This window comes from Lepisma saccharinum, chromosome 3 (genome assembly GCF_977018435.1).
Source record: "Lepisma saccharinum chromosome 3, izLepSacc3.1, whole genome shotgun sequence".
In the NCBI taxonomy this organism is placed as follows: Eukaryota; Metazoa; Arthropoda; class Insecta; order Zygentoma; family Lepismatidae; genus Lepisma; species Lepisma saccharinum.
Window position 1 is genome coordinate 114095904 of NC_139231.1, and position 26037 is coordinate 114121940.

Below are 26037 nucleotides of genomic sequence, written 5' to 3' on the forward strand. Positions count from 1 at the left end.
ATACCCCAACAAATCCGGCATTTTCACTCACTGTGTGACCATGGGCATGCCCAAACATGATAGCCCCTTTTTGCCACTCCGACACATCCCCTGGCTTTGCCCATCTTGACACACTATTCCCGTACTGGACAAAGTCTTCCGCACTCAACATTACTGCTATAGTCACACAGCACTGATCCAGACATAATGAACCACGCCACTCCTCTGCAACGCCATGTGTAGAGGGCATCAGGAAACCACCTTGCTTTTTGCGCTGGGGTGACTAATTTTTTGTCCGGTGACCTTAGTTTTACATTTTCACTATGGATTCACATAATTTAAATAACAATATATAGACTTATCTACAAACACTCAGTTACACTCGGATGCAAAAATTAAAAAGAATGGAATGAAATTTAATAGATTAAGGTACAAGGGAAGGAATTTCAAGATGTCACAATCTGAGAATTCTTGCAGAATATAACAACATATAATAAATAACCATTAAAATCAGCACGATACATAAATACGAGGTGTGGCTAGAAAAAAACCCGACTGTTGCTACAAAATCTTTTATTGGTTATTTTGTACAATACGAACATTATCCCCTTCAAAGTACTCCCCTGCACTATTGATACACCGCTCCATACGAATCTTCCATTGCTGGAAGCAGTGCTGGAAATCAGTTTCTGAAACCATGTTCGTGACCTCCGTCGCTTTTGTTCTCACAGATTCTACGGTCGTAAATCTGGTTCCTTTCAGTGCTGATTTGACCTTTGGGAATAAAAAAAAGTCACATGGAGTGATATCCGGAGAATAGGGTGGATGTTCTAACACTGGGATCCCTTGATTGGTCAAAAAAGCCTTGACTGACAATGCCGTGTGGACAGAAGCATTGCCCTGATGAAGAATCCATGACTTGCTTTTCCACAAATCAGGTCGTCGTCTTCTTACTCGCTCACGAAGGGTCGTCTTCACCGTAATTTAATAATGTTGGTTATTTTGCAATAGCTCAAACACTCAAGGACGATCTTTTCTAATCAATTCACCGACATTTGCAATGTTTTATTCCGTTTTTGACGTGCAAGGCCGTCCAGAACGCGAGTCCTCGTCGATCACTTCTAGTCCCTCTTTAAACCTTTGAAACCACTCAAACACTTGCGTGCATGATAAACACTCATCTCCATATACTTCCTTAAACAAACCATAAGTTTCTGTGGCGGATTTTCCGAGTTTCATAAGAAACTTCAAATTGATATGCTGTTCCACTTTCACACTTAACATTTTTCCGACTGGAGCATAGATGTACGGTTCACTTCGTCCACAAGCTACAGCAGAACTGAGCGCCGCACACCCTGGACAATCACACAGTCGATAGGCAGGATAACATGTTATACACTCATGCACCGCTTGACCTTGACGTGCTTGTCGTTTGTCGACAGCAACATCAATCCGTTTTTTTTCTAGCCACACCTCGTATATTATTATTTCTCTTGTAGTCTTCGTTTATTACAAGCATAAAAACACAGTTTATCGTTGTGATGTTTCAGAAGAAGACACGCTCCCTTCACCATTGAGGCGTATTTTGTTCAACCTGGGTTTGTATGTAAGATAAGGAAGCGCTCCACCAATATTTGTGCCAATAAAGCGAGGGCACAACAGTTATTTCACATTGCAAGGATGTATCATGGGGGGGGTCCATGGGATTCTAATTCCCCCCTCCATAAAGACTTAGCAAGTACTAAAATTAAAGAATCAAAATATAATTCTTTAGCATTTGTTGTACAATCGATGGTTATATATTTCTGCTGAACTTATTGAGAGGCAAGGAATTTGGCTCATACGGCTTCCAAAGATTTATGCACACTGCTACTTATGATAATATGCATGAAATATTAATCACCAAATTTACTTTTCATCAATTCCAATAGGCAGTTAAAAGCGATCATAGTCAGTGGCGTGCCCAAAGAGGGGGGGTTGGTGAGGATTATAACCCCCCCCCCCTTAGCCCAATATTTCTAAAAAATATAACATTTGCAACATTTAGCCGATAAGGAATGGATTTATATGTAAATGTGCTAAATATGTAAATACATATATAGTGTTAAATATGTAAATACATTTATAGTTATTTTCACCAAAGTATGGAGTTAAATATGGAACAAAAATTGTAAAAAAATTACCGTTTTAATAATATGGGACACTAGTTATGTAACTCTTGAGTTTTTAAAACATTTGATTGCACTTCTCTTGTAACTATCCCCATGACTGTCTTGAAGAGAAACCAAAAGCGAATCCCGTATGCCTGCCACAAAATCGTTGCTTCCGATGCTGCTGTCGGGCATGCAACTACCTAGGTAATTAGCAATGGGCTGCTCGACTTGGGACTCTTTTCCAACAGTGCCAAAATAACTTTTGTAACAACCAGGAGCCGATGCTTGAGCCCTCATTCTCTATTGTTGACAACAATTGTAAATAAACAAGAATTTTAAGTGATTTACAATAGCAAAAGCGAACAGTTGCAAAGTGAGAATTATGGAAATAATATGTAAAAATAATTAGAATATGAGCCTAAACCTAATATATGTACAAATATGGAAAATTAAAAAAAAAAAAAACGTTTTTTAGAGTCTACATGCCATAATTCGCAAAGGTAATTCAATGTAACTGATTCCAGCTTCATATATAATATGTATTTACATATAAATGCTTTCCCTGGGTATAGCTATCATGATCATAGTTGACAAAAGAAACTATAACGAAACGGCGATACATTAGAGGTGCCATGTTCGAGAGAGTTTCCACATTGCCATGAATCAAACGTTCTTTTTTCTTATCAAAGCTTGACAAAGGGATAGACTATAATTTCCACCGTGCTTCTACTCCCTAGCGAATGTGAGTATGGAGAAATTGGATCTATAGAAGTGATGGCGAAATCGAGCAGAGGCGAATGTAAATCCTGTTCTGTTTTGTTTCTGCCGTATTGTTTGCTCTTGATAAGTACCATCAAGCACAATAGAATGCATGTACAGACCAGCATGTATTTTAATAGCAACAAATTTGAGAACGTCGATACCAACTATATCGATATATCAACATCGATATTTTAATGGTGTCAACGCTTCGAAATTTTAAAAATATCGATATATCGATACTTCATAATTGGATGCAAGCATTTCATTGTGAATATTTTAATACATTATCATATTTATAACCTTATTTTGTGTACAAAATGTTAAGCACGTAACCCTGAAATGCCCCTTTTTGTCTCTTATTTTAGAGTTATGTACATTTTTTTAAAATTTTCAAGTACATCATGTAGTCATTTTGTAATTTGTTCACATTGTGTATTCCTTGTATGACTGATGTACCATATGTCATAAATAAAGTGAGTGCTACATCTAAGCATCTAGGGCTCTGAACCCTATGTTTATGTACAGAGTGGCATACCAAGGATTTTTGTAAGAATTGGGAAATATGTCTTCTTTCAGTAATCAGTCTTATATTTTACACTCCTCTATTTGACTTTTTTTTTATGACCACTCATTGGGCATGACACTGCATCATGTATGAATTGTGACAGGTATCATCTCAGTTGCACTGGTTTCTCTTTAAGATGGATGGCCTAGTTCAAAGCACTGTGGAAATAGCTGAAACATTGCCACAGTAGAAAAATACTGGTTTCTGAGCATTTTGAATGTAATGATGGTTTGAGTCAGGGTGAGAATATCAGAAGTTACGTATATAGTTTCTAGGTAAAGTTTCCCGTGCATATAACACTGTACCATGAAGGCACATTTAAGGGATGTGGGGGTAGGCATCACATATTGTCGATCTCTGCCATTTTGGAGGTGATGTAATCAGCACCATGCTCTGGCTGCCTTTACCCCCCCCCAGGGGTGCCCCCAGGTACCTTTTTGATTTGAGACTGGGTGAGCCCCAGAGCCACTTTGAGTGGACAGGGCCGGCAAAATTCTGACCTTAGATCACCGACCCCAAGAATCGAACCCGGGTCTCCCACGTGGCAGTCAGATGCACTACCGACTTTGTAATTTCTTTTAAGATTCCTTAAAATGTGTAAAGTTTAAAGATTGCCTAAAATGTGTAAAGATTAAGAAGAGTATTAGTACTTCACATTACCCTCCGTACTTATGACAACTGTCTCATCATTGTCCATGGCACTCATGCCAAGCTCCATGATGGAGTGGTTAGCACAGTTTGTTATGATGCCAGGAGTTACAGATTTGAATCCTGACCTAGGCATTTGTGTCCTTTGTGAGTGTCCCTCCATCAGTTTCATTGTATCATCCCTTATCCTCATTGTTGCAATTAACCAAAAGTAGCAGAAAAGCAACGCTAAATAACCAAAAACAAATCAACGGAACTCATGTTTATGTGAGTAGTATTTCACAATGTTGAACAACAGGAATAGATGTGAGCAAAACTGTTTATAAATGCAAAGCACCACGGTTGGAAAATCTAGTTTTTATTATTTTTATTTTTTTAGTTTGTTAAAAGGAATATACATTATCAAACATCTATGGTCTGTTTTAGAGCAGTGTGTCCGATGCATATATCCTCCCGCATCATCGCTGGCAGAACTGAGTGCTGCACTGCATGACGAATGGAAAGAAAATTCATCTGGCAACAATTAGAGTTGTGGTGTACGTCCATTCCGTGATGACTCGCAGCTGTACGGTGGGCTTAAGATGGACCCACACCATATTGAGCACGGTAAGTAAAGTGTTTCCATTATTTGGATAATGTTATTATAATGAGAATAATTTCTCCACTAACTCTCAATTTACACATAATTCATATATGCATGTCAGTTTGTAGCAAACCAAACATAAGCCGGACCCTGTGGCCGAGTGGTTAGCACATCGTGCTGCAACGCCAAGGGTCCCGGGTTCGAATCCCACTTGGGCTTGGTTGTTTGTGAATGTCCATTCATGAATTTCATCACTCATCCCCATCTTTGCAAATTAGCCAAGAGGCACAAAACTCGAAGTAAAAATAAACTAAATCAATCAAACCAAACATAACAACAACAACAACAACTAGTACAAATACTTATCTGATATCCAACTAGTGTTTGATTTCCTATAAACATGCTCATTTTACGCAAAAATATCTGGTTTAAGTTTTTCCTGATCACAGGTTTATTTTTTTACTCCTGCCAGAAATACTGAAATTAAAAATGTATTACATATTTCCATCAGTTTGTTGAAGAATGAATAACAAATTAACTGCATTTCAGTGTCTGATCATGACTAAATGCATGGTCATGAAAATAGGCAGCTGGACAGAAATGCGCTTGTGCTACATATGGGAAAAGCAAAGTGAGAGCGGGACGAAAGTTGCTGGTTCTAGCATACTGTGTGGCAATATCAATCGGGCTGTGCTGCCGAGTTTGAATGTCAGACGAGCCTCTCTCCAGGGCACTTTTGAGTCATCACTGACCTTTCGAGCAAATACTGTCAATTTGTATCACATTGATTACAAAGAACAATTCTACATCTAGATCTTTGATTCCCATGCATTTAGTACTACCCATGAAGCATCACTTTCAAAACTTCTTTATTGTTATTACATCTTAATAGCCTACATCAGTGATTCCCAGGAGTGTAAGGGGCGATCCTTCCACGTAGTGCACCCAATAGTCAACCTCACTTCCACATAGTCCACCCTGGACTGCAGACTAATGAGGCTCTGGCGACTGGCCCAATGGCCAGTATAATTTTTTTGTGTTGTCGTGTGTTTTGTCCTTATTTGTGCTGAGTGCTCCTTTACAGCCTCAGCTTTTAACGAAAGTCAGAAGATTTTAATATTTTATGATTTTAGTTATGCAACGTTAGAGTTGTTCTGTGTAATGATAAGGGGCTGGACCCCGTATAATGTGACGGGTGCAAAATAGCCTTAGTGCTGATGCACCCACAATTTTAAATTCAAATTCAAATCAGTGATTTCCAAAATGTGCACTGGGGTGCCATGGCCAGCTTACAGGGTTACCGCGAAATGTTCCAATATTTTCACTGAATTTCAAACACTGATATGATTGTTCCAAATATGTACTTATTTAGTACCTTTTACATACTAAAGTTTCTGAATTTAAAATATATTTTTAATTTTTAACTTAAGGCAAGCAACCTAACCACACTAACAGAGCATTGCAAGTGTTACATAGGCCTATATTCTGACTTGGGCACTGCGTAAAAATCTTGAAACACTAAGGGCACTTTTGAAACTAAAAAGTTTGGGAACCGCTGGCTTACGTTGTCTGTGCTTCAAATCAACAAGGGCTTATGTTACATTTACAAAGTGGTTTTTTAGTCCCTTGAAGGGTAAATAAGGAAAGTAAACAGATTTATGTAGACTTTTCAATCTCAGGGATGTTGGGATATGTCTTGGAGATGTAAAGGTAAATTTATCACAATATGACGACACAGCTGTAGTAGGATGATAGAATATTGGGAGGACATTGTTTGACATTTATACTTGCCAATGTTGGTCCCCTCGCAGTTCTAATAATTTTGGATAAAACCTTTATGTAACTTACATGATGATAACTTTTTGAAATTAAAAAAAAATAAGGTGGCCTTCAATTTTCAAAAGTGTAAAAACTGTATTTTAAAACATTAAATGATGGCATTTCTATTCTAGAAATATAGAACAGTGTTTGTTTGTTTGTCCTCAAAGTTGATGTTACCAGAACAGTTCTGCTGTAATGGATTTTCAGGTCGCTCCAGAGCCTTTCATTGTCACAAATTTTCTCAGCTACCACCCTTGCACTAAAATATAGTTTCCAGTATTGTCGAAAAATACCTCAAATCTTAAGTTTCTCAAATTCCTCAAAATTGAAAATATTAAAATATGAACACACACTGTAGGTTATACTGAATGCAACTCCAACTGGCGGCTGGAAAACAGCGAATCAGCGATCAATTAATTTCCTTCAACTGAGATTGGGCATTTTCGAGTCACAAGGTACCGAACGTTGTTCGCAGGATGAAGCAAATGAGCGTTGGGTACACTACATGTTGCCAAACGTACCATAAAGCGAGAAAGAGTTTTCTCGGGCAACGGTATTGTCAGCACCAGAAATCAGCGGGGGTTAATGGCATAACTACACATGTGGTCCAGAAGGATGAAGTTCCGGAAGGACCACCCACAGTTCGGAATGCAGTCGGACACACAGTCATATAAAGACAACTGGCAAAAACAGAAGTACGCTGGGCAATGTTGCTTCGGGAGAGCATTGTGATCCCTTGAGCTTTTACTTCGCAACTGAGTTTGTTGACACCCATTGGACCACATGCCCCAGAAAATGATTGGGGGACAAAGGGACAGAAATAACTTTCAAGGTCAGCTGCCAGTTGGAGTTGCGTTCAGTTTAATAGTAATAAGGTAGAAATATGAATGTTGCAGGTGTCCCAAGAATTTTGGAATCACTAGAATAAAGCGTGTGTTCTGTTGTGGACAGTAACTTAGTCCAACCATTGAAGTACATTGCTAAGAATTTTCAGCGAGATGTGTCAAGTTAGTTTAAATGGCATACAAGAAAAAATTACTGTAATTTACTTAGTTAATGTTAAATGTTACACACAATGTGTACATTTTTTGTCTGCAGTCCATGTGATAAGTGTGGCTGTCAGCAGAAAGGATGCTCAAAACTTGGCAGAATTGCAATTTTATTGTAGTTGTAGTTCTTGACATTTTTGTCTTAAACAATTAGAAAATGTGCTATCACCCAACACTGAAATTACAATACATGCTTGCTTTATATTTTGCAGATGCTACATTTGGATAAATTCACATCAACAGTGAACAGCGTTGGATGGCTACATTGGCTGACCTAACAGGTGAGGACAATATTCTATGTACATGTGCTTAGTTTTCATTATACGAGGATCATTTAAAAACAAAATTGATTACTCAACAATATATCCATTGTTTGTCACTGGTAGCAACAATTAATCGTAGATTCAGATAATGACTTTATTCCCACCTGTACATGTGACATGTTGTAGTTCCGCAGACTGGTGTGTGGTGGCATGACTGCACTGACAGTAGCCATATTGATTAGTGCACTATAAAACTATATTCTCACGAAAAGAACATATTGCATTCGTCAAAATTCAAGTTGTACATGAAAGAAATGTTGTTAAGTGTCACACAGAAATTGTGCAAGCTTGGTGATGATACACTACAATATCCACCGATTTTACTGCACCACAAATCAAGGTGTCATGTTGCAAATTCTGTGGGGCAACTGGTTCAACGGTTTGACTTGGAAGTGCTAAAATAACCCCTCATAGTCTGGACATGAGTTCTTGCGATTATGACTTGTTTTGGAAGCTACAAGTTCCTCTACAAGGACGTTACTTCCAAGACCATCAGTGGCATAGTGCAGTCCTTAGGGCAGTCCCTCAGTGACACTGAAAAACTATTCCCCTTCTGGTGTGAGAAAATTGCAAAAATTTGTCAACATACTCGGCCAGAGACTATTACAAATGAATACTGAAACCTCATCCTCCATAATCATATAAGTAGACAGTTATGAGCATGGAATCACTTTTTTTTTAACTGATCCTTGTATTTTATTTATTTGCAAAGAGTATTTGTTGTGATATGTACATATTATACAAGATGCAAGGAAATACAGTTTTAACAAGGTTGATTATTTACTAGTTCTTGCTTCTTATCATATTACATTAGCTTGTTTCCTCAATTCTGTTTTTTTTCTTGAATCATCTTTTCTCCCATTTCACCATCCACCTTGGTTTCCAGCTTAGATTCATCTGCTACAAGGGTTGTTCAAACATCCAGGCACCACTACCAATAGTGTAGTAGTTCTCGGATTTATTTGTTGTAGAAAAAAGTTGGCTGCTGTCATAACGATGCCAGGACATCTTGCTGTCATCTTGAATTTGTATGGAATTTCTTCTCTCTTAAAGTCTTTAACTTTAGCATCCGGATCGTCAAATTTGGAACCATGCCTATATTTCCTTTGAGGATGAATTGCCGATTGTTGATATTTCGACCAGCAGTGCATTGCAGCAATTAACAAGCCATTTCTTGAAAACTAAAATGATATTTCATTTCTGTCTTTTTTTTATATTTCATACATATGAAGGTATGACATGCTCGACTTACAAAACAAAATATCCATTGCTACTAATGTTAGCAAGCGAAGTTTGTAAAAGTCCTTATTTTCCCTGTATTATTATGGAATAGATTCATACAAATGGCTATAACTTTTAAACTACTACATCTTGAAAAATTGAATTCAACAAGCAATTATGAGTAAAATCAACATTTTAAGCAACATCCGACAATTAAGGATTCAGGGGGACATTGTTCTTTTTTGTTCATTAGTCCATTGATACTACACTGCGCCCAGTTTGGCTTTGAGCCAAGATAGCATGTGACTGCGGATGGCGAGGCATGACACAGATGCCGACATTTTTAACCCATAACATTATGCTTACTTTTACGCACATATCTTTAGCATGCAGACAATTCTATTTATATTGCATATGGAGTACTAACCTTTGTTATAAGAATTGTTCAAACTGGAAGTTGAATGCATTCTCACATTCCAGGCATCTTTTGATGAAATTCTGATTGACATGCAAAAGTTCCTCTTCCGTAATTCTTGTAAGTTCTGTTTCTCTTATATTAATCTCAGAGCAAGTTGCCTAATTGTTTCTCTACCAGCTGCAACACCAGAGAATTTGTGAAAATTATACTGCACGCTAAAACTTTACTGATAAGTGAGCAACAATTATTCCTCCAACGTGAGCTTCAAACAGTGTGTCACTTTGTGCACTCTCCTGGTGCCTAAACAATCAACTTTTGCATGTCAATAGGATAGCGCTTTCTTTCATAGAATGATCAAAAATAACAAGCATAACAACACTGTAACTGCGCTAACAATTTGTATCTAGTGTTTAACCTGTAAGGATGTTGTAAGTATGGGTAAAAGTTACCCAGTCGATTTTGAAATATATTTTTGCTCACTTCTGATTATTATCTGAGCTTGTTAGCACACGCATCTACAACATTGATGGTGTCCCCTTCCTCGATATCGTGAGCACCAAAAAGCAACGAAGGTAAATGAGACAACTGCTCACGTAGCCTACACAACAAATTTCCTGGAAGGACCCTTTGATGGTCGTTATGCAGCCAGAGCTCCCCTAGACACATTGAAAGTCGGACCCAACCATCCCCTGCACCTCAGGTAATGGAAGAGGACACACACTCAAGTCATAAAATTTAGCTGGAAGTTGTTTTGAAGCAGGACAGCGATGCCAAACTTACTATAATGATGCTAAACCTAGCACAATATGAGCTTCATTAGCACCTACGTAGCACCTTTGTTTGCATAATGGGAAAAGTTAGTATAATTTGAGAACTAAAAATATAATTATATCCACATATTGTTACTGGTCCAGGGACATGCTTTTCCAACCACATCCTTTTCCTTCAACTTTTCTTTATTCTCCCAAGTTTACCTCGCGAGGAACATTTATTTCACGGCAAGAAATGGGTAGAAACTTGTGGGGTACAAATAAAACAAATGTTCTGGTTTGTAGTCAGACGAATCATATTAAACTTTCTCTAGTTCAATATTGAACTCGTCTGTGTATAAAGTAGATGCAAAACTTAAAATTACAATCATCCTAAAAATAATTATAATATAAATTACTATTACTAATTACCAATAATAGAAATAATTCATAGAGGCATGCATATTTCGTTTTTGACGAAAACATGAAATAACACATTGTAATGTTAATTTTTAATGTTTCTCAAAAATGTGAGGTGCATTTTCCTACCCTGTTTTGCCACGAAATAATGCAAAATGAACTCTTAAACACGAAATTTAGAGTTTATTTACCGATGTGACACTTTCTGAAGTCAGAATTATCCTGCGAGTTATGAAATTCACGTAAAATTAATTAATTCTGCTGTAAATATTTGAGAAGCAAAAATGGACCCCTTTATACAGGAATAAACTTAATATTCTGGTAACGACATAAATGTGCTATTAGAAGGGATATGTTTATTTTGTGCAGTAAGTAAGTAAGTTCAGTTATTAAATCAAATTTGGGATTATATTCATTTTTAAAACCAAAATGTTATTTTATATACTGCCTTCTCACTGCTATAACAGTGAAATTTTATTTTATTTACTGCTATTGAACCTGAAATTGGCTCTGTTTTTGTACTGAAATTTTGCTTTTTTATTTACCAAAAATATGTGTGTCTAATAATTCATTATTATTATTATTATTATTATTATATAGAGCAACCACAAGGAAAAGAACCTTCGGCGAAATATCTCCGTGCACCTTCCCTTCCACTTGTTCAACTTGGTCCATAATGAAGCATGCTCCACTCTGCACAGGAGTCACAGGTCTGCGCAGGCTCTTTTACCTGTGGTTTTCACTATAACACATTTTATCAGCATTTAACATAATTTCGCAGATTAAACAGCTCTTTTCCTTATCGGGATGTTGGCAATGCTAAACAGGTCCCATCTGCATTTTCAGGCTTCGCCCATCACTTCGTGCGCTCCCTCTAACCCATCGATGGCGTCAGTGCATGTGCAAAACTCGCTACTGGCTTAGGTGTTGTTGCGGAAAAGTACTCTGGCAAAAGAACAGCATGTGTAAAAGCACACTGAGGCTACCCTTCTCAGTGCCTTTCCAATGAACCCTTCCAAGTGACCGGACCTTGAATCAACTGTCAATTAGTCCGTTATACCTGCCGCAAAATTAGTTTGGTATTGAGAGCTGAAGGAACACGTGTCACGGTGTTGCCATATCATGCGGTGCGGTACGGTACAGTACGGTACGCAGGGCAGCCGTCTGACGCTGTGTCGAGGAAAACGTGTTATGAAAAGGAACAACAATGATGAGATGTGTTATTGTTTTCCCTCTTCATTTCCATTTCCCTTACAACATGAACGAATTAACGAAACGAGCATTGTTTACAGGTGACCTTTTCAATCCATTCTGACAATACTGAATATATACACTTCCAATAACAATTTCTTTCCGAAGTTGCCGTTAAATTCTGCCCATCTTTCAATTAGACCGCAAATGAATTGCACGAAGTCCAGTTGGTGAGGCGTCTGACTTTCACGCGGGAGACCAGCGGTGGTTTGTGGAACTTTCTCAAATATCCCGAGTGGCTCCGGGGTCGACTCAGCCCAAGTGAGTACCTGGGGCAAACCTGGGGTAAAGGTTGGGCTTGAACCACTTCACCTCCATAATATGGTCGAGGTCGAGAATGTGTGGATCCCTACCTCCACATCCCCATATGCCTCCATACTTTACTTTATTTTGCGTCCATTAAGTTTTTTGTATGAGAATCCCAGAGATTTTATGACTGTCCTTAAAGATGTTTCCCCACCTTGAAAAAGTCCCGAATCTTTCAACGAAACGCGCAGTTTCCCAACAGTGGGATGATCTTTCCTTCTATAATAAGAGTAAATATGGCGACGAATAGAGTCTTGCTGAAAGGTATCTAAATTTGTCACACATTTACTGATATTCCTCTTCTTTCCTGGTTTCCAGTTTTGAAGCCTCGCATTTATTTCTACCACATTATATTTTTCTTTCCCTATGGCTGTTCTTAGACACACCGACAGCAGCAGCAGTCCTGTCCAGAACTTTATTTACAGAAATGATTGGACCCCCATTGTTTTTCTCTTGCCCAAATTATTTGTGCTCAGAACAAACCATCTCCCGCGTTTGGGCTTTGAGAGGAATTCCTTTTTCTTTTAGTGCATGGCCTCTATGGTACATTGTCATCTCGAGTATTGTCTCCTGTGCTTGACATTCTTCACACAAGCACACGACACATTCAAGCAGAACTCAGAAAATTATGTACAAAAAAATAACACACTAAAACAACACGCTATATACAACAAAGAATACTCTAAATTCAGTAAACACTAAACAAACGGACCGGTTAAAATATCACAGCAACGCAACAAACACACACGTTCTCCCCCAACAACATGAAAACTGATCTCAGGAAGAATCGCCCGATAAGCGGCAACACCGAGATAAACGTTTTCTGTTGCTAGGTAACCAGGGCTTGGGTGAAGCAATGGGAAGATTTTGATTGGCTCGCATGCCAGCAACCCACCCTCCCGCAGTGACGTAGACCCGCTTTCTCCACGTGCTTCGCAAGTGTCAATACCAAACTAATTTTGCGGCAGGTATAGTTCTGCTTGTAGGACCGTAGAAACACTGCGTGGGTAAATTTCACCCAACGTGCACTCATACATTTCAGTTTGGAATTTCAACATGTTATTTTTTCTCATTTATACCAATTGTGTGATTCAATACAAATAGCATTTTGTAGGTTAGTTCCGTGTTACTTACAAATCCAAAATATAAAAAAGGAAAGTAAAAAATTGTACTTACGTATGTGAGTATATTGTTCTTACTGTAGAACGACGTTTCAGAGATTGACTATCTCCTTCTTCAGGTTCATAAAAAAAACTAGGTACTTGGCATAGTACTGTGTCAAAAATGTAATATGAGGATTGTGGTTAAGGGTTGGTTTGGATACATTTAAAATATTATGTTTTTGCTATTAGAAGTACGTAAAAAAAATGTTGTTCCCTAAGATAACTTGTACAATAGACCTATTCACAGGTAAAAAGTTAAAAATCTAAAAAACCTGCTTGAAAAACAATGCAACTTGCAGGTTCGGCCATTCCTACCCAACTGTGCATCCCAATCCACATGAAGGTCAATTCTCCAGGAGTGTTTCCCCTCCCTTTAATTTTCTCGTTTCCCCTTATTATGTCACAAATCCAACGTAAATTCACGTTCCTCCTGTGCAGCTTCCATAACTTCCAGAGTGACGTGGAAACCGATATTGGGTTCAGTCTTCCAGGCTTTGTCCCATTTTTTGAGGAAATTGATCCACCCTTCTTCCAAATTTCCTTCGTTCCTATTAAGATTTTCTTCCCCCCCCCTACAAATATTCGCTGTTTCATACATGTTTCTTCCTAACTTCCTCCCTTCTTTTCTAATTATCTCTTTTTTTGCGATTCTATGCCCACTTTCCAAAATGTGTTCCGAGAGACCCATTTTGGGAACTTTTTCCCTTATATCCTTTTCATGCTCGCTCCATCTTTTACCCATATTTCGACCCGTCTGTCCTATGTACTCCTTCGCGCATTGACATTCTATTCGATAAACCCCCTTCTGGTTTTCCGGTATTTCCCTAGTTGTCTTTCCTTTCTTATAATTGGTAAAGTATTTTTCTACATTCTTTGGTGCTTTCATCCCACAAACGATTCCGAAATCTCTCGTTACTTTTCCGATACGAATTGATGGTAAGGGATGCCAACGTACTTTACCTTCCTATTTTCGATTTTTTCCCTTTCTTTTTGGTTTCTTTCCTAATAATTTTCTGTGCTCTCCCCGCGATCTTATCCATTTCTCTATACAGTTGGGTAGGAATGGCCGAACCTGCAAGTTGCATTGTTTTTCAAGCAGGTTTTTTAGATTTTTAACTTTTTACCTGTGAATAGGTATTGTACAAGTTATCTTAGGGAACAACATGCTTTTTACGTACTTCTAATAGCAAAAACATAATATTTTAAATGTATCCAAACCAACCCTTAACCACAATCCTCATATTACATTTTTGACGCAGTACTATGCCAAGTACCTAGTTTTTTTATGAACCTGAAGAAGGAGATAGTCAATCTCTGAAACGTCGTTCTACAGTAGGAACAATATACTCACATACGTAAGTACAATTTTTAACTTTCCTTTTTTATATTTTCAATACAAATGTTCAAAATTACTAAAATTATATTAATCAATGAAGGTATTACTAATTAAATTCTTTAAATCAATTAAAATAAATATTTTTTTTTCTGGTTATTGTTTACCAGCACCCATTCTTTCGTTATGGCAGAAAATGCTCTTCTTACCGTATTTTCTTCCTAATCTTTTCTCAACTTTATCTTTGTGTAATAAAATAAAAATGTTCAACCTTAAAAAAATTAGGTTAATCATTGAAGAAGAAGAATATTATTAGGGAACTCATTTTATAGGTGCTAAGAAAGAGTGATTTAGGACTTTATAAACTCCATTGTAGAACTTTTAGGTGCTTATAATAAATTAATAACTGTAATTAATCAATAATAATCTCATGAAATAACTCGTTTTAGATGTAATTTGAATACAAAATGGCACTATTTTCAGTGGAAAGAAGTCTATACTTTGATAATAAAAAAGATAAAGTTTGTCCAATACAAAACCTTAATTATATTTTGAAACACAGCACCAGCATATGCTTTTCGATGTTAGACCGAACATCATAGCCTACCAGCCAGAAGATCAGCAGTCATCTCAAGGGAAGGGGGAAGTGAACCAACGATATGAGAAATGGTAAAAACGTATTCAAAATGAAGTGTCAATATCGGATTTTGTTTCAGCCTACATATCAACAACAATACATTTTATTGGAATTACAGCTTAAATGTGGCTGTTTATGCCCAGCTACATGTCAAAATATTTGCAAATCTCGTTGCAAGGTTGATATCTACAGGTTTGTGTCCAGATGCGTTGTGGTAATTTTGTGCTGATAACGGAAGTATCCGAGGTTCACGTTACATTACGGCTAAAACACGTACAGCCACAGTAGCAATCTAATTATGAATCAGTAGCGAATATACTGCCCTGTTCACAATTGCAAACTGTTTATCTATGCACCGGATACACATGTAATACAGTCGTCGGAGAGCTTGTATTACTACTACTTATATCCCTGTATTTTCAACCATTTTTGCCAGTTGCCTAATAATGCCCTGAATATACATTATATTATGTGTTGCTTACCTTTGGAATTTTGAATTCTTTCATTTCTATTTTGTCATCTGTTCAGTGTATCACAGATAACTAGTATCATAAGGACGAAGTGAATAGACTAAATTGTAAATTAGATTGGTAACTAGATTTGCAAATATTTGACATGTAAGCTGAGACAAAATTCGATATGACCACTTTCACTTTAATTCCATTGTCTTCCTACCATTTTTCGTATAGTTTATTTACTTCCTGTTAGGTTAAAGAACATATTTTCTCATTTTCTTTTATGGTACATAATGTGGCCGATTGTAGCTGTCATTTTCCACAGAATATGAGTTCCTGGCAACCCTGGAATGCATTGCTTTAGGACGTGATATGACGTCACAAATGCAATCAAATGATGTGTGTGGTTGCCAGAATTCAGGTGGCAAAACGGGCTTTTTTGAATGACTGTAGCACAGAAATGATGCACCAACAAGAACAATTGTTTGTTTTGATGTCGTCTGGACGTTTCCGCCATTGAAATGACATCCTGTGTGTGTGTGTAATATATATATATATATATATATATATATATAATGGATAAAAGCAAGGAGGGCCAAAAGGGCTAAGTAAAAATCAAATAAGGTAGGAAACACTCACTGGACAGTAGGAAAATTCAAAATTTTCGCTAATTTATAGCATCATCGGTGTGAGAAGAAACAGAAGACGGAACCAGAAGTTGGGGTCCTGCAGAGTTGCCAGCCCAGGCCCACCTTGTCCTCACTTGTAACAACTTCACCTTTGAAAACCAAAATTTCCTACAGATCCGAGGTACAGCCATGGGTACCAGAATGGCCCCATCCTATGCAAACCTCACCGCCCACACACATACACACAAACAAATACTTATATTAACAATATATGGTTTGTGCGATTCCAATGAATCCAATAATTCTAATTCACTTGGACGGTACATATATATAATTTAAGGCGCGGAGTTTACATTTCATTTCACATAGCTACTAGGCAGTGGCGTGCCCAAGGGGGGGTTGGTAGGGGGTTATACCCCCACCCCCTTTGGCCCAATATCTAAAAAAAGAACGTCAATGGTAGGAAAATATGACAAAATGAGGGCGGACTACTAAGAAAAAGTATAGGTAACCCCTCCCTTACAAAAATCCTGGGCACGCCACTGCTACTCGGGACTATAAATACATCTACAAATACAAGTCACAAATGTTACGGCAAATAGTAATCTACGAAAAATTGTTAATTCTATAAGAACTTTAAATTTACCTAATCAACTTCAAGATATTTTATCTTGCAATAATCTTCCGTCCATCAGATGGATTGTTCCGCAAAGAACACTAACAAAGCAAACGGATTGAGAAAATTCTGTTTTATTTTCCACGCAGCTTTCTTTTCTTGATAAAAGTAAAATCTAAACTGTGAAAAACTTGTTTCAGGTCATTAATAAATATGTATAAATTCAATGGAATTGGGATTTTAAAAAGTTGCAATTTTTCATGTCTACAGAGAAAATTTCAAGCAGAATTCACGCACAAATTTAAATTTACGTTGTTGTATACCTGTACTGGGATTTGATAAAACTGACTATTTGGAAATCTAAAATTGCATTGAGTTGTTGTTAAGATATGTTCACTTCGTTTGTCAAGAATTACTTACATTCTTGTATGGATGAAGTTTTGTAAAATTATTAAATAATGTGGCCATTCCCCATCCAGGATGAAGTCTGGAGCATTAATTTTTACATGCATTAATAATGAAAGCATGTCTAAATCTCTTGTTAAAGTACAGCTTCAGTTTTCATCTTAATGGCCTTGTGGTAGGAGTTTTTCCATTGAAGAGAAATGTCTATTTTCTTAATTTCCAACTTTTCCAAGTAGTGATGTTAATAAATGTTCAGAAAAAGTCATGAACTTTGGATTTGTTATTTTGGTAGACACCCTGTAATCATTCATTAATAATAATTTTTAAAACCCTTACCTAGTAAATTTTCTGCAGAAGCAAACAGTGGGTCTTCAATCGAAATCCCATCTCTCTGGTTCATCCAGTGCACTGTGCTGGCAAGAACTGTAAAACAGAAAATTCTCTATTCATTGTTCATAGAAAATGGTTAGCAAAATATTAATTACTTTAAGAAAACTTCTATTGGAATATGAATTTGTAAGTTTGCTTTAAGTCCACTTTATACACAGATAGGCTAATCTGGATTAATATAAATTCTGATCCGAACCACTACCTGCCTCCACAGGGTATCAAATCTGAGCTGCTGTTTTAATGAAATACGAGGGGCGTTCAAGTCAATCGGGGACTTTTTTTTCTAGGTTTAAAAAGATGCCTAGGCTGGAGGTTTTGTATGCAGTAGGAACTGGCAACTGTGTGCTGTTACTGGTAGGCGGCGCTTATTTCCCGCGCTTCTGCAGAGACCGTTATTCAAGATGGCGGACAACAGTGTGAACGTCTACATGGAACAGCATGTTGTGATGAAGTTTTTAGTGAACGAGGACAGAAAACCTGCTGAAATTTACAGAATACTTCAGGCTCAGTACGGTGATGAGACACTCTGTCTCAGTAAGACATTTGAATGGTGTAAGCGCTTCAAAGATGGCCGTATCTTTATTACTGACGATCCCGGTCATGGTGGATCACAGCCCACGGCAGTCATTCCTGGGCACATTCAGCACGTGGAGCAGCTGATCCTGGACAATTGTCGCATAACCTGTCGTGAAATTGCAAGTATCAATACTATACTGTCAACAGTGAGTATTACTGCAGTGTTCTGCGTGATGTGCATAAGAGCATACGGAAGAAATGTCCGGGTTTCATCACAAAGGGTGTTCTCTTTTTGCAAGACAATGCAGGACAGCATACTGCTCAACACACATTCCAAACATTCCAAGAAATTGGCTGGGAGATATTACCCCCCCCCCCCCTTATAGTCCTGACTTAGCGCCAAGACCTGTTTGGACCCCTGAAGGAATTCCTTAGAGGAAAACATTTCAACACTGATGAAGTCAATCAGGGACTTCGGCTATAAAGTCCTACAATGGTTCCGCCATAATGATAAATCTTTCTATGCCGAAGCATTCCAGGTGTTAGTTAACGCTGGGATAAGTGTATAACTGTAGCAGGAGGTTATGTGGAAAAATAAATCCAGTTACCACACTTTGAAATTTGTTCTTCTATTTTTTTATTTTTTTTTTAAAAAAAAAAAAGGTCCCCAATTGACTTGAACGACCCTCGTATGAAATAGTATAAAAGAATTGCAATCAACTGTTCTGAAATTTTCAACAATAGATTGATGTCCGATTTTGTTACCAAATGATTCTCTCTCTCTCTCATTATATATAATTTTTTGTAGAAAAAACATGGCATTAAAGAAATTTAGAGAATAAACAAAAATAATGAACATGCATTTTGTATGTGGTCCTATAGTGCAAGCATAAGACAATTCCTCTCACAATAGTAATTAAGCTACCAGTAAATGGAAAACACCTAACAAAATGCATAACAACATTCACAAGCTGTTCTCAATTAAAGAAGTTCATGGTTTTTCTTTATTTTTACATGTTTAAGAAATGTTGAGTGGAACCCTGAGTTTACTTACATTCCTGGATTTTATATTTTTTCCAGCATTTTAAGTTTTTTTTTAAAGCTTGGTCCCCTGAAAAATGTAAGAACCAGGTTCCACTGTATATGGGCCACACTTTGATATTGCGAACAAGGTACCCGGACTAATCACAACTGAGGGCAGATAAGAAGACTCACAAATCATTGGCTACTAGGAGGAGGGACTTCAAGGATGAACACCTGCACATAAAGGGGTGAGCAATCCCACCCTATTTAGGAGCAGATGGAGACTGCATACCAGTGAACAAACTTTCTCTTCCCTACATCTGTCTCTGGACAGCGGCCTTCAAATTATTAAAATAAAAGGTTTGGAAATTTGAATTACATATAAATGTTTACTTTCAAAGGGAATAAACTTCCGTTAAAAAAAAACAACCTTCCATTCCACTGTATTTTCATTATGAAGAATTACAATTAACAAATATCAATACTTATTATTTGCTGACAACAGTAATAAAGGCAGATTTCTCAATAAAGAATAGCGTACTTCCACTAAGACAAAACTAGTAGAAGATTTGTACACTACAAATAAACTACTTTCCTCATCAATCAGAAAGATGGTTCACAGATGTGTGAATAAAATGTGAATACTTGTCAGCTAATAGTAAATAAGATGCTCCAATATGAATGGTGTACCATATTGATTTACAATTTGGCTGGTCATAACAATCGCCAGCAGCTAATGCAGCAGCCTGTCACCTGATGGCAGCACTGGACAGAAAGGAATGCAATCTACCTAGCCAAGCTTCGAGAGCAATCCAGGGTATTAATATGCCCAATGCAAAAGATCTGAAAATGCCACCCTGCAATGTTGTTTACTATACTGGCAAACTTTTTCACCACATGTAGGGAATTGTGTGACATCTGAGCTACAGGAAAAGGTCTTCGTGGTAAACCTTGTGTATTGAAAAAGTCAATCCCCTAGAGTTCTGAATATTGCAAGTGAAATAATGTATGAGGTGGTGAAAAAATCATGAAATTATTTGGACAATAAAACTTCATATGCTTTGAGACAAGAAAATAAACTGTTTCAATTTCTACACTTGGCTCAAATCTATTTTTTTTTTATTGGGATCAGGGAGGGAGAGAGTGATGGTTGCATCACCATGCACTTAAACTCTGGAAGCTACAAAGTGACAAATGTGCATACAGAGAAAAATACAGAATCAGTCAAAAATTATTAATTCTCTATAGCAATCATCCATGCTGCTATCCAATCCCAGTGACTGTCTTCACATTTTAAGAACACCTCATATCTAAATATAAGGATTTTAACAAATTTTATTAACCAACCCTAATTGTTTCCAAACCCTTCCCTTTATTGTTGCTTCTACTTTGAATATCTTTCCAGGACTAAGGGTAGGGGAAGGTGTGAATAGCTAACCCAGTGCATCTCGATTAAGCATAAAAATAACTGCAACTACATATAAGATATTTTAGAAATTTAACAAAAAAATTTACTGCAACTAGCAAGTTATTTGTAGGGAAGTTCGGTAGAAATTCCCTCTCCATCTGATGGTGCATCCTTATTAGGAAGCCACTGGGCTCTGCACCATTACCATGGCCATGCAGTCTAAGGTGCAAGCTTTGGGCTCCGGCTATGGGACGTGCACAGGTTCGAGGAGTCTCCTGGGAAAAGCGTAACAGCTTTCCCTGAGATTTCGGCCTGTGTATGGGACCGCTGGCCACCCACCATCGTGAGGTAATTGGGAACTACGAATGAGTAATGCAACCCGATCGTGGAAACCTACAACACCGGAGCTTTGTCGTGCTGACCACATGTCAGCCTGTAATTGGTTGCATGGCAGTCGGTATGTAGGCACTGGCCCTCACCTGGGCTCTTACACCACAGGTTATTATATTATTTACTGAACAGAGGGTATTGTCAGTTGTTATGTTTACGATCACAAGTTTTCTCTGATGTCACACCAGTTTGGCCTAGATTTCGTCACTGAAGTCTCAAATTCAACTACTGGTTCGGGCATGAGTGTGCTTTGTGAGTGTCCATATCCTCATCATCGAAATTGGCCAAAAGTGGGGGGGGGGGGGGGGTAAAGCCATGTAAAACCAGAAATACATCAATATGGCTTATTGCTTTAAGAATAGGGTGGACAATATCTGTTTCAATAATATATAATTTAAGATATCCTATTTTTAAAATTAAATGCATATTTCAAAATTACATGATTTCTTGACAGTCTTTTATGTCTAATGTGATGTCAGAACCATTGTAATTCAAGATTTATTATTATTATGACATTAAAAAAACTTCTTACGTCACATGCTGGCAACATTCTTGTTAAAAACAACACACAAACAGCACGATACAAGACATTTTAAAAAGTTTGTAGACTTCATCTCTGAGTCACATCAGGGCTGATCGAGAGATTATGAAGAAGTAATTTGAAGAACCTTTCGTGTTAAGATTCAGGCTATAGAAATAATGTGCACACACAAAAAAATGGATCCAAGTCACTCGGGCAGACAGAGCAATACAATAAATTCCATATTTTTTTATTTTCTTGATTACCAGGTACTGTTAAATGTGGAGGACAATCACTGACTTAGTGATAGTAGCCTGGATGAGTAACTGGAGAGGAGTACTCCTGTTCTATGCCTATTTGGGCTGTCGTGTTGTCTTGCTTTCAAATATTTTGTTATTTTCCTAACCTGGATATTCAGTGCTGACTTTTAAGTTAAGTTTGCCTAAGTGGGTTGGGAAGGATGTGATACAACCATTGTCAACTCCACAAAGGGAGGGGAGGGTGCCATGAAGGAATAGAAATAGTACCTATTTTGCCCCAGTTACAGCAATGCAGGTCCGTAGCCAGGCAGGGCCAGGGGGCACCCCCCCCTGGAACTACCGTCAGCCCCCTTGACATTAGGTAAAACTATTTTGTGTAATTTGTTTGCAGTGAAGAGTGAAAATGTAGACAGGAGATATTATTTTGCTCACAACTTTGATGAAGGATAAATTCAGGGAGCACGAGCAGCAGCTATTACATTCGTTCATCTTATTTATAAAAAGAAGTGTTAAGTAGCGGCAACTATTTAGGAGATTCTCTTCTCTAGACTTCAGAAAGTTCCTTCACAGGGGAGCTTCTTTATCTGTACCTTCGTTGCCCCTGTTGCGACCTCCCATTTATACAGAAATCTGCGACTTTGATGTCATTATGCAAATTTCCTCCGAGGTTAACAGCTCCCAATTTTTGGGAACAAAGGGGAGTTTTATTGTTTCGGCCGGGGAGTGGAATATATGCTAGGCACTATGATTGAATATTGTCCATCTTTTCTTGAGTGATATAAATATCTGCATCATCAAACGTAGTATAGAGAGTGTAATAAAGGATGATTTCAGTATCAGCCAATTATCACTTTAAGCTATATTTTAAAAGATAGAGAAAATGTAGTATTTGTGTGATATTTCTAAACTTTATGCAACTTAATGACCCATTCCCCCACACATAATTTACCTTCATTTAATACTGTTAAACTTTTGAAAAATGAGCATGTACAAAGGCCCCCCCTGATAACCCGTGAGTTCCCCTGGAGATCAATTCTGGCTACGGGCCTGCAGCAATGGCTTTTTTTAATGAATTTACCATCCATCGTTTACATTACATCAATTGTAAATTTAGAGTGTAAGTTTTCACCTCCTTCCACTCTGTATATGCACTTAAAAATCTATTGAAACTAATCACTCTATAATTTAGGACTGGTGGAATTAAAGCTTACTGGCCTGATTTTAAGAATAATGTATTTTCTGCAAGATTAGCATTTTTTAAAAAAAATAATAAAGTAATTCTATGCAAGTTCATGAAAGGGAAGAGGTGGAAAATCCTGCAGAAAACACCCTTACCTAGCTTACGTATATACTTGAAAATAGGTAACAGTTCACTATGGAGGTGACTGATTTCTTCAAATTTACAGGAGAAAGTACTTACGGAAATCATTTTCTGTAGCGTTGTGGACATTCGTGAATGTAGTTTTGATCCATTTTAATGCGAATACATGTTGTTTTCTGCGAAAATCTCTGTCCGTCACGCTGTTTCTGCTACCGCCATTTGCTTTCTGCACGAGAGCACAATGTTCCGTGTGTTAGATGACGTAAACCCCGTAGTCAGTGTTTCAAACTCACTGTGTTTTCACTAGAACATGACGTGTCGAGTATTTTTAATATTTTTTTTTAACTATGCTTACCTAACCTAACCTTATGGAAAATGGTTTGTGGGGCTAACGTGAATGGTTTTTGGGGCTAACATGAATGGTTTGTGGGGTTAACGTCAATGTTTTGTGAGGCTAACGTCAATGGTTTGTGAGGTGTTAGCATAATTTCAAATCCGGGCACGAAAGTAGATATTTTCCGGTGAACAAGGTTGCAACACTGCATAAATCGACAAAACACTCACACAACGCATGATGAACCAGTTTGCTATCGCCATAATGTGTGTTACAGAATCGAAATAACAAGTAACAGTAAGTACTCGTAAATGTAAGAATAGACATTATCTTAGAAATGCATTATTTCACCTTAGGAATTGTTCCGCATTCCAAAATAGTACGTTAGCAATGTAAAAAAGTGTGAAATAAATTATTTATAGGTGTCACCTCCATAGTAAACTAGTACCTGAAAATATTCTAAAAGGTTACCACTAACACAACAAACCACTTACTAAATATAAATAATACATTTCAATAGCATAGAACAACATCTACCACTTTCATAAATAATGCACACCACAGCTATCTTACTATGCACGAACCTGCCATGTCCTTTGTATAAAAAGTAGAGATCAAGATGAGGATGAATTCTGCATGGTTGTGCGAGACATCTGCATTCTCCATGAATCTTTCTCTTCCTTTTAGTCTACCTTCACATGGTGTCACTACTACAAGTCATCGCATATGTAACCTTATTATCAAAAGTTGTGTACATATCACGTTGATAAAGTTTATGCCACCATACAAAAGAGGAACGAACAAGTTGAGTTTCAAAAATAATATATAAAAGTCTACTTTGGTGACAGCATCCTCTCGTCTCAATATTTAGCCAAAGTTCCGTGTGTGTAATCATGGAGAAAATGGAAAAGCATTTTTGGGCTGTATTTATCTTCAACCTTCCCCAAATATTTCATTGCTGTTTTTTCAAACAAATAGGAACAAAAACTGAATGAATTCCAGCTTCCTCATTTTGGAATTGGGTGAGATTTCCTGTTCACCAAGGAAATGTCTCCCATCCTCAATGAGAAAGTACAAACTGCCCTTACAAGCCACCCTGAATCCCAATCAATTACCAATCAGAATGGAGTAGTGCACTATTGGTTCCACTTTATTTCAGGTAGCTGTTTTATTACACACAACCACAAACATGACTAAGGGTAAAAGTTTCTTCTTAACTGATTGAAGCATCTGCTAATTATGATTATTTTATATAAATGCAGTTCCCATGTCTAAATTCCTTATTATTATGTTATTCTTAGTCGCATACAAATATTTTGAACTGAACATACATGTGCAATACTGTGATGTGCATAACAGTACGGAAAATAAATATGTAATATGATTATTTTTAAAATGACAAATTGTAAATCCTACATGGCTTTCAAAGTATATCTCACAATAAGTATTTTATGACCAAAGAGAAATCAATGGAATGCAAATATGATAAGCCTAAAAGGAACACTACAGTTGTTCCGTCAGTCGCAAAACAGTGTGTAAAAGGCCAACCAGTGCCATCTCTTGGCATTGAGTCTTACTAAAAACAATAGAACAACGTCGAGCGTACAGCAGAGACAGACAACTGCACACGAAAGGATTGCTGTTCTCAAAGCTGTGTACTTTCATGTATAATTTACAGTTCGCTTATGTTTTTATATAATAAAGCCATGTGTAATCATTACGTGAGTGTTTTTTTTAATCATAATCTCAGCGGTATGGATGCACAACAGTCCAGAGCCGCAACAACAGTTTTCATATTGTGGAATAACATTCAAAATCATTTGGAGAAGAGATTCATTACAAGATGCAACTACATACTAGTGTATCTGTAAAGTAGTAATCAGCTTAATAACTTTTGACATATACTCACAGTTTTCAACAGTAGTGCCAATGTTATTCTTATATTCTTTGTTGGAGAAAACATGTTCCCCTTGAGAAGTTATTAGCATCTAAACAGTGGCAGCTAGCAGATAGTATGAGCGAGTATTGCCAAACCAATAAATATAACTCAGAATAATATCTACCGAATGAGTTAATTTATACTTATTCTTTCATAATTGTATTTGGTGACATATGAAATCCATTGGTCCAGTGATTTGTCACTGTTTTATTTAATTCAGAACTTAAGTGAGCTACCTTCATGTGTTGTTATTATGACTTACAAGTGAAGGCTGTGAAGTGACCAGTCAGCATTGGGCTGACTGATATATTCTGTAGAATAACGAAAGAAGAAAAAACTGCAGTGGTAGATTTTGGAACAGCACAAAAGCACCAATATTCAATATTGTCACATGGGACCATGCAATGCCTGATGGTCAGGCACACTGCATGTTGCTCTTGAAAATGTTGG

General features: G+C 37.4%; 1 long non-coding RNA gene across 1 annotated transcript in view; it reads left to right on the forward strand.

Moving 5' to 3' along the window:
- The window catches only part of LOC145985328 (uncharacterized), a 70616-nt gene extending 50791 nt beyond the window's left edge, over positions 1 to 19825 (forward strand). The window contains exons 4-6 of the long non-coding RNA XR_014441417.1: positions 4534 to 4713; positions 7773 to 7841; positions 19473 to 19825. This is a non-coding gene — a long non-coding RNA (uncharacterized LOC145985328). The remainder of the gene's footprint in view (positions 1 to 4533; positions 4714 to 7772; positions 7842 to 19472) is intronic.
- The last annotated feature ends 6212 nt before the right edge of the window (positions 19826 to 26037 follow it).